The sequence below is a fragment of the Otolemur garnettii genome, unplaced genomic scaffold (assembly GCF_000181295.1).
Source record: "Otolemur garnettii isolate 467f Iridium unplaced genomic scaffold, OtoGar3 scaffold00098, whole genome shotgun sequence".
In the NCBI taxonomy this organism is placed as follows: domain Eukaryota; kingdom Metazoa; phylum Chordata; class Mammalia; order Primates; family Galagidae; genus Otolemur; species Otolemur garnettii.
This window is the reverse complement of record NW_003852493.1, coordinates 3801830-3809292: the sequence shown is the minus strand read 5'-3', so window position 1 is coordinate 3809292 and position 7463 is coordinate 3801830. Positions and strand designations below refer to the sequence as shown.

Sequence of the window (7463 nt, the reverse complement as noted above, 5' to 3'; positions counted from 1 at the left end):
ACTTATTTTTCCTTTAGTAATCAGATGGAAAGGGGTTCAAATGTACTTTCATCAAAACATCTAGTAAATTTAGAGACATGTGCATTCTAAAAATATATTTCAATAGTTAAATGTGGAACGAGACAATGTTTTATTGAGCATGTACTCTTCACTATAACTCAGTCCTACTTTAGTTTTGAAATAGAACAAATGTACTGCCCTCACAAAGGGGCCTTCCCAAAGTGGGTCTCAAAGTTCTAGAGGTTGAAATTCTAGTTTTTGCATTATTATGCTCACCCTACATACTATTTATTTCCCTGCTCTTGTGCTCGGTGAAAAGCAAATTGCCTCCAGATTGATGAATGTTATAAAGCAAAGACTGAAAAGCTATATTATGGTAGGCTGAATAAGGGCCTTCCAAAAGATATTCACATCCTGATCCCTAGAAGCTATCAATGTTACCATATATGGTGGGGGAGAGGGAATTTGCAGATATGAGTAAGTATCTTGAGATAGAGAAATTATCCTGAATTACAGGTGTTGGCCCTAAATGCAATCACAGGTACCCTTAAAAGAAAAAAGTAATAGGGGCATTGCAGGCAGAAAAGTACATCACAAAGTGACCATGGAATCAGATATTGGGGTAACACAAACGCAAGCCAAGAAATGCCAACAGCCACTAGAAGTTGGAAGAAACAGAATGGATTCTTACTGCAGCTTCCAGAGGGAGGACAGCCCAGCTGACCCCTTGATTTCAGCCCAGTGATGCTCATTTCAGACTTCTGGTGTCTGGAACTGACCCAATAAATTCCTGCTGCTTGAATCACTAAATGTATGGCAATTTGTTACAGCAACAATAGGGGACAATACAGTTTCCTCCATTCATTTCCTTTTGGTACTAATACCTATCTATAATTTGTGAGCTAGATCTTTAGCACATCACTGACATTTATAGGGTGTTTTTCATTTAGGATGCCAACGCAATTTATAACCATGTAAATGGGTTCATTTTTCTACCCATTGGGATATTGAAGCACTATCAGAGCCGTATAAAACTTGAAAGATGCCTGGACCATTTTAAAAGTATTTTTTGAGACTCCTAATAAGTAAAGAAATGTCAAAACAAGATTGAAAAAAAAGTCCTAGGGTAATTTTAATGTTTACAACTAACCAACGAATTCTCAGCAAAAGGAAAATTTCAGTAAATGTCCCTTTAGTCTCATTTAGAGATAAGAGCAGAATTTTAAATGTGGGGTCTGGACTGTAGACCAGTCAGATGCGAGATCTAGAACTGCCTGATTCAAGGTTATTCCTTTACTAGGCTAGTCCTTACCTTGTGTTTAAATGAGTCAGGGGTATAAAAATAACTCTGATGGGTGTATATGCTCCTGAATTTTCTCAGGGGATGAGAGAGGAGGCCTTGCTGGGATTATATCACAACCTCATTTCTCCCTCTGCCCAGTTCTGCTTCTGCCCTCTTCCTCACAGAAGTCACCTGCATATCATCCTCCATCCCACTCTCTGCCTCTGGAAAACTCAATCTGTATCAAAGCCCTTCTTAAATGTAAGGCGCAGGTAATAAGAACCCTTAACTGCCATAGAATTTTAAATTATATCTTCCTCCTTGTTATGATTTCTCTGCTAGTCTTTTACCTTTCTGCCCAGGTCACATAAAAAGTCATTCCCTAGAGCTGGCAGCCTCTATAGTCTACTCTACATAAAGGACACAAGACTTCTCTGAACCAAGTTCAGGAAATGAGTTCTGAAATCTTCCTCACACCCTCCTTCCTTCCAGCTGTTTCTGACTTAAAGCCAGACACTACTCTCTTCTTCCAGAGACATAGGAGTACATGCTTTTATCACATACACCAGACTGCAGCATGTAATATACTTTAGGTCAAGGTTCACATATGCCTCCCTGGCAAGGTAAAATTAGTTCATTATATTAATGCAAAACAAGTAAGAAGTGGTAGGTAGGGTCTATGGCAAATTGGAGAAAATATGACACATTCAATGATGTTAACCCATTCACTATCTTAACCTGGTGCCAAACTTTGCATAACCACTAGAACATCTGATGGTTGTATACCTCCTGACATGATGTAACACAAAATTCGCACGATCACCTCTCAATTATTTTTGTCCCAAATATTTAACCTGAGGAAATTATAATTAGTTTTTATTCCACATGATAATATTGAAGTTATGTAAGAAACTGTCTTTATTTTTAGAAATGCATGCTAAAGTGTTTAGAGATAAATTAACATATCCACTTTAAGATGGTTTAGCAAAAATATAAATATAAAATATCTATTATATAGGCATATGATTATGATCATAATCAAAATAAAATATTAATAGCTTTTGAGTCTAGATGTAGGCAAATATTTATCTTTCTTTCTAATTTACAGTGAGCTTTAAAATTTTTATAATCAAAAGTTTTATTTTATTTTTTTTTTTGAGACAGAGTCTCACTTTTTCACCCTCAGTAAAGGGCATCATAGCTCACAGCAACCTCAACCTCTTGAGCTGAGGTGGTCCTGTCGCCTCAGCCTCCCAAGTCACTGAGATTTCAGGTGCTCACCACAACACTGGGGTCTGTTTTTAGAGCTGGGGTCTCACTCTTACTCAGGCTGGTCTTGAACTCCTGAGCTCAAGGCAATCCCACACCTCAGCCTTCCAGAGTGCTAGGATTATAGGTGTTAGCCATCATGCCTGGCCTCCATAATCAAAATTTGTAGCATAAATAAGAGTAATAGCCTCAACAAACTCTTGTTCATTGTTGTCATAGGGGAATTAGGTCCTTGTTAATAGATACTCTGAATTTTCAAAATAAACTAAAACTCTGGGATATTTTTGTAAGATGTTTTTTCAACTTTTAGAAAACATTACCCGCCAAATCTTTGAAAAGGCAAAAAAAAAAAAAAAAAGCCAAGCAAGGTGGCTTACACCTGTAATCCTAGCACTCTGGGAGGCCTAGGCAGGAGGATTATTTGAGCTCAGAAGTTCGAGATCAGCCTGAGCAAAAGTGAGACCTCATCTCTTCTAAAAAACCAGAAAAGTTACCTGGGCCTAGTGTCAGACACCTGTAATGCCAGATACTCAGAAGGCTGAGGCAGGAAGATTGTTGGAGCCTAATAATTTGAGGTTTCTGTGAGCTAGGCTGAGCCCATGGCACTCTAGCCTGAGTGACAGAGCAAGATTCTATCTCAATAAATTCAATAAATAAATAAATAATGTCTTTTAATATCTTAAAAAAAAAAAAAAAAAACTCTTAACAGCTCTAATACAATGCACTTGGATCCTGAAGTTGACCTCTAGATTTGTAATGTACCACCTCTAATTTAGGTCCTTTGCATTCTAACCTGTTTGCTTATGCTTTCATCCTCTGACCCTCTATCCCTGATTTTCTTCTTTCTCAAAGTGATCTCTGCCTAACTTAATCTCTCTCTCTCTTTTTCCCCAACTGGCCTCTGCCACTTTGCCATGTCGTTGAACATTGAACAGTTGGAGGATAATGTGGGAAGTAATCAAACCATGGATTTGTGTGGAGTATCACATGATTTAACAAATTGAGAATTGTTTAATAATTATCACCAGGCACTAAACATTATCCTGATGATCTAAAAGAGTTATTAAACCTACCTACTTAAGATTATTAAATTGCAACATCTGTCTTCAGGAAGCATTTCCACTGCATGTAATATTTGCAAAACATTTACAATTGCTTTTAGTTATATCTCATACCCTACGTTTATAGGGTTTATAGTTTTTTTCCTTATTTAATGGCTGAAAACACTAGACATGGAGTCCTGACGGTAACTTGAGTCCTTAATGTGGGAAAGTATTAGACCTCTGCGAGCTTCCTGGATGACAGGCTGCTGCTTATCCAACTGTGCCCAGTTCTCTCCAGCCCTTGTTTGCTTTATTACCTAATTACCAGGCTGCATATTCAACCGGTTCCAACTATATTAAGGGCTATTTACTAGCTAAAATCAATACCCTTTCGATTAGCCACCTGGAGTGGCTTTTGGTAACTAAGCATTATTTGGGCTTCACTGCTTTTACTCCATCAGGGAGATAAGAAAGTGCTTTGTTTTGATTTTTTACACTTAGTGGCTACTGCTCTTAGCGGTAGGAGATAAAGGGCAGTGGAGGCCTGCTTTGCCATGGCAGAGCCGAGAAACAAATACATAATATTCAGTGCACAAGACATGGGGCCAGAAAGGGGGGTTGTGTGTGAAAACAAACACTGATTTTGGTATTTTAAGATTCTATTTCAATTAGATAAATCTCTTTGGACAGATGTCTGGTGCTCCAGGCACTGTATTAGCCCTAAAAATACAAATAGGAGCAAAACACATTCTCCGACTTAGTCAAGTCGGAAAGAACAGAATTCAAACAATAATGACCGTAAAAGGGTAAAAAAAAGTAAACAGTAGATGTGGAACAGAGTTTTGAGATAGCATGGCAAGGGAATGATTCATTTTTTCTAGAGAAAGAAAAACTCCACAAAGGCCTTTTTGTTAGTGGGGCTAATGGTGGTCAAATCAACACCAGCCTTCCTTTTTAACATATTTGATTACAGAATCAAATGTTCACTTTGGAAACATGAAAATATATAGATAAAAAAGAAAAAAGTCTTATAATTCTACCACTTGGGTCACATCAAACCACTGTTAATAGCTTGATATAAATATTTTAAGAGCATTTTCTATAATATATGTACAACTTTTAAAAAGAATAAAAACCAAAAATGGGCTTTGAATTAGATCATTCAGAACCAGGTCTTGTCATTTACAATCTTTATGAGTTTGGGCAACCTGCTTATTCTCGGTGAGCGTCAGTTTCCTCTTCTATAATAGGAGGGTAATTATAGCTACCTCAATGGATTGTTGTAAAGATAAATGAGATGATAGAGGTATATTTCTCAGAACAATCCCTGGGGCATAGAAAACACTCAGCATATCCATCTGTCTAACAAATATTTATAAAGAGCTCTCCATGTTAAGCACTTAGACCTCATCAGTGAACCAAGTATGGCATTTATTTTTGATAGTAATTATTATTATTACTAAAATAATGTTTTATAAATCTATTCTTTGAACACAATATGGAGGATCTCTTTTTGTGACAGTAAATGTGGATTTATATTATATTGTTGTTTTTACTGACTGAGTAGTATTTTAATGGAAAGACACACCCAAATTTATTCATCAAGTTAGCCATTCAAGAACCCGCAAAGAGAGCTGCCAGTCTGGACTATAGACAACATTGCTTTGAACATCTTTGTATTCCTGTCAACTTGATTCTTAAGATTACATACTTACAGTGGAATTACTGAATCAAAGATTATGAGTATTTTTTTTTTTTTAAACAGAGCCTCACTTTGTTGGCCTTGGTCAGACTGATCTTGTTGGTCAGACTGGTCTTGAACTCGTGAGCTCAAGCAATCCACCTGCCTTGGCCTCCTAGAGTATTAGGGTTATAGATGTGAGCCACCACCGTGCCTGGCACATTGTGAGTACTTTAAAAACTTTTTAACCCCTGTTACTAGGAAAACTTTCGGGAGGAAGGGATACTAGAACAGGGTACTGAGGGACGAGTAAGAGAAAGGCAGGACGAAAAGTGAAAGGAAAATGACAACAGGAAGGAGTCATTCACTTCAAATAGTTCATACTTCAAACCAAGGCATCTCTGGGGCCAGGTAGGACCAGTGGTCTAAAAAGAGAATTTAGGAGACAATCTAAGATAAAAGATATAAAGGATGAGCATTGGGATTTTTTGCTTTTTCATTCAACTTTCTAGCAGACTCTAAAGAGCTGGAGTGGGCTCGGCACCTGTAGCTCATTGAGTAAGGGCACTGGCCACATACACTGAGGGTGGTGGGATCGAGCCTGGGGCTAGCCAGCTAAACAACAATGACAACTGCAGCCAAAAATAGCCGGGCATTGTGGCAGGCACCTGTAGTCCCAGCTATAGGGTTGCTGTGAGCTATAACACCACATTACTCTACTGAAGGCAACATAGTGAAACTCTGTCTCTAAATAAATAAATAAATAAATAGCTGGAGTGCCTGAACTGCTAACACATACATTTTCATGATCCACACACCAGACAGACAGAATTTCCCAATAAGGCAAACCATTATTATTTCTTAGCCCATTCTTCTAATACCTACTCAATCTTCTCTGCCCCCAAGGAAAAGTACAGAACAACAAGCTACTTGAGGCAAATTTATTGTTGTTGTTAACTTAATGTATATGTTAATACAAGTAATCCTAAAGAATTCTATAAAAATATTTTTTCCTAGGAGTAAAGGGGACATACATAGATTTTGACTGTGTAACAAGGTTGGGGACTAAGAATCTGCAACACCCCCCAGTTAATTTGGATGTAGATCATTCTTAGACTTTACCATGTTGAACAACTTGTTCTAGATCCTTGCTACTCAAAGGGTGGGAGCTTATTGGAAATGCAGAAGCTGGGCACAGTGGCTTACACCTCTAATCTTAGCACTCGGAGAGGCTGAGGGGGAAGGATCACTTGAGCTCCAGAGTTCAAGACCAGCCTGAGCAAGAGAAAGACCCCATGTGTACTAACACTACAAAAGTTAGCCAGGCATTGTAGCAAGCGCCTGCTGTGAGCTAGGCTGACATCATGGGCACTCTAGCCTGGACAACAGAGTGAGATTCTGGATTAAAAAAAGAAGAAAAGAAAAGAAAGAAAAGAAATGCAGAATCTCAGACTTTACAGAAGACCCAGTTTTTGCAGTTGAACACATTTCCTGGATAATTCATATGCATGAGAAGTTTGGATAAAACTTATTCTGTAGGTTAACTGCTGATAAATAATCTGTGTGTAGATCCAACACAGAAAAAATCCCATGAAAAGCAGAAGTCCCATCCGTTTGCTTTGGGGGGGAACTAGAATCCACATCGTGTTGTATACCGAGAATATACAGCAAGGAACCTTGTATCTCAAATTCTTTCTAGCATCATATAATTAATCTGAGGGGAAAAAAATCCCAGAAGGATAAACCTGTGTCACGTAAAACTCATTCACTAACATTCCGGGAAACGTAATGAGGAAAAATGAGATCTAAATGACCTAGTACCAGTTTCATAGTCATCCCCTCTGCTTATATGTCGATTTCTAATGCTTTTCTAGGTATAAATGACTTTACAGGAGGTTGCAACAAAACAAAAAATTTCTTTTTTAAATGGCTCAAAGTATTACCAATAGATGCTAAATGAAATAAAATTAGTTTCAGTGTTACATCTCTTGTCAGATGCTACTGACCACCCTTTTAAAATTGCACAATTATGCAGTTGAAACTGCAAACAAATAGGGGAAATCGTGCGGTTTTATTTTGCATTGCTAGTTGATATTTTAAGTAGTACATAATAGGTAGAAATACATCGTAGTGAGATATATATTTTATTGCATTAATCTCTTACAGGAATCTAACTGGAAATAAGCAC

The 7463-nt window shown here is 37.7% G+C and overlaps 1 non-coding gene across 1 annotated transcript; it reads right to left on the bottom strand.

Annotated features, from left to right (window-relative positions):
- On the bottom strand, positions 1–86 carry LOC111727246. The gene has a single exon (XR_002774844.1). It is a non-coding gene; the product is annotated as a small nucleolar RNA MBII-202 (small nucleolar RNA).
- Positions 87–7463: the final 7377 nt, after the last annotated feature.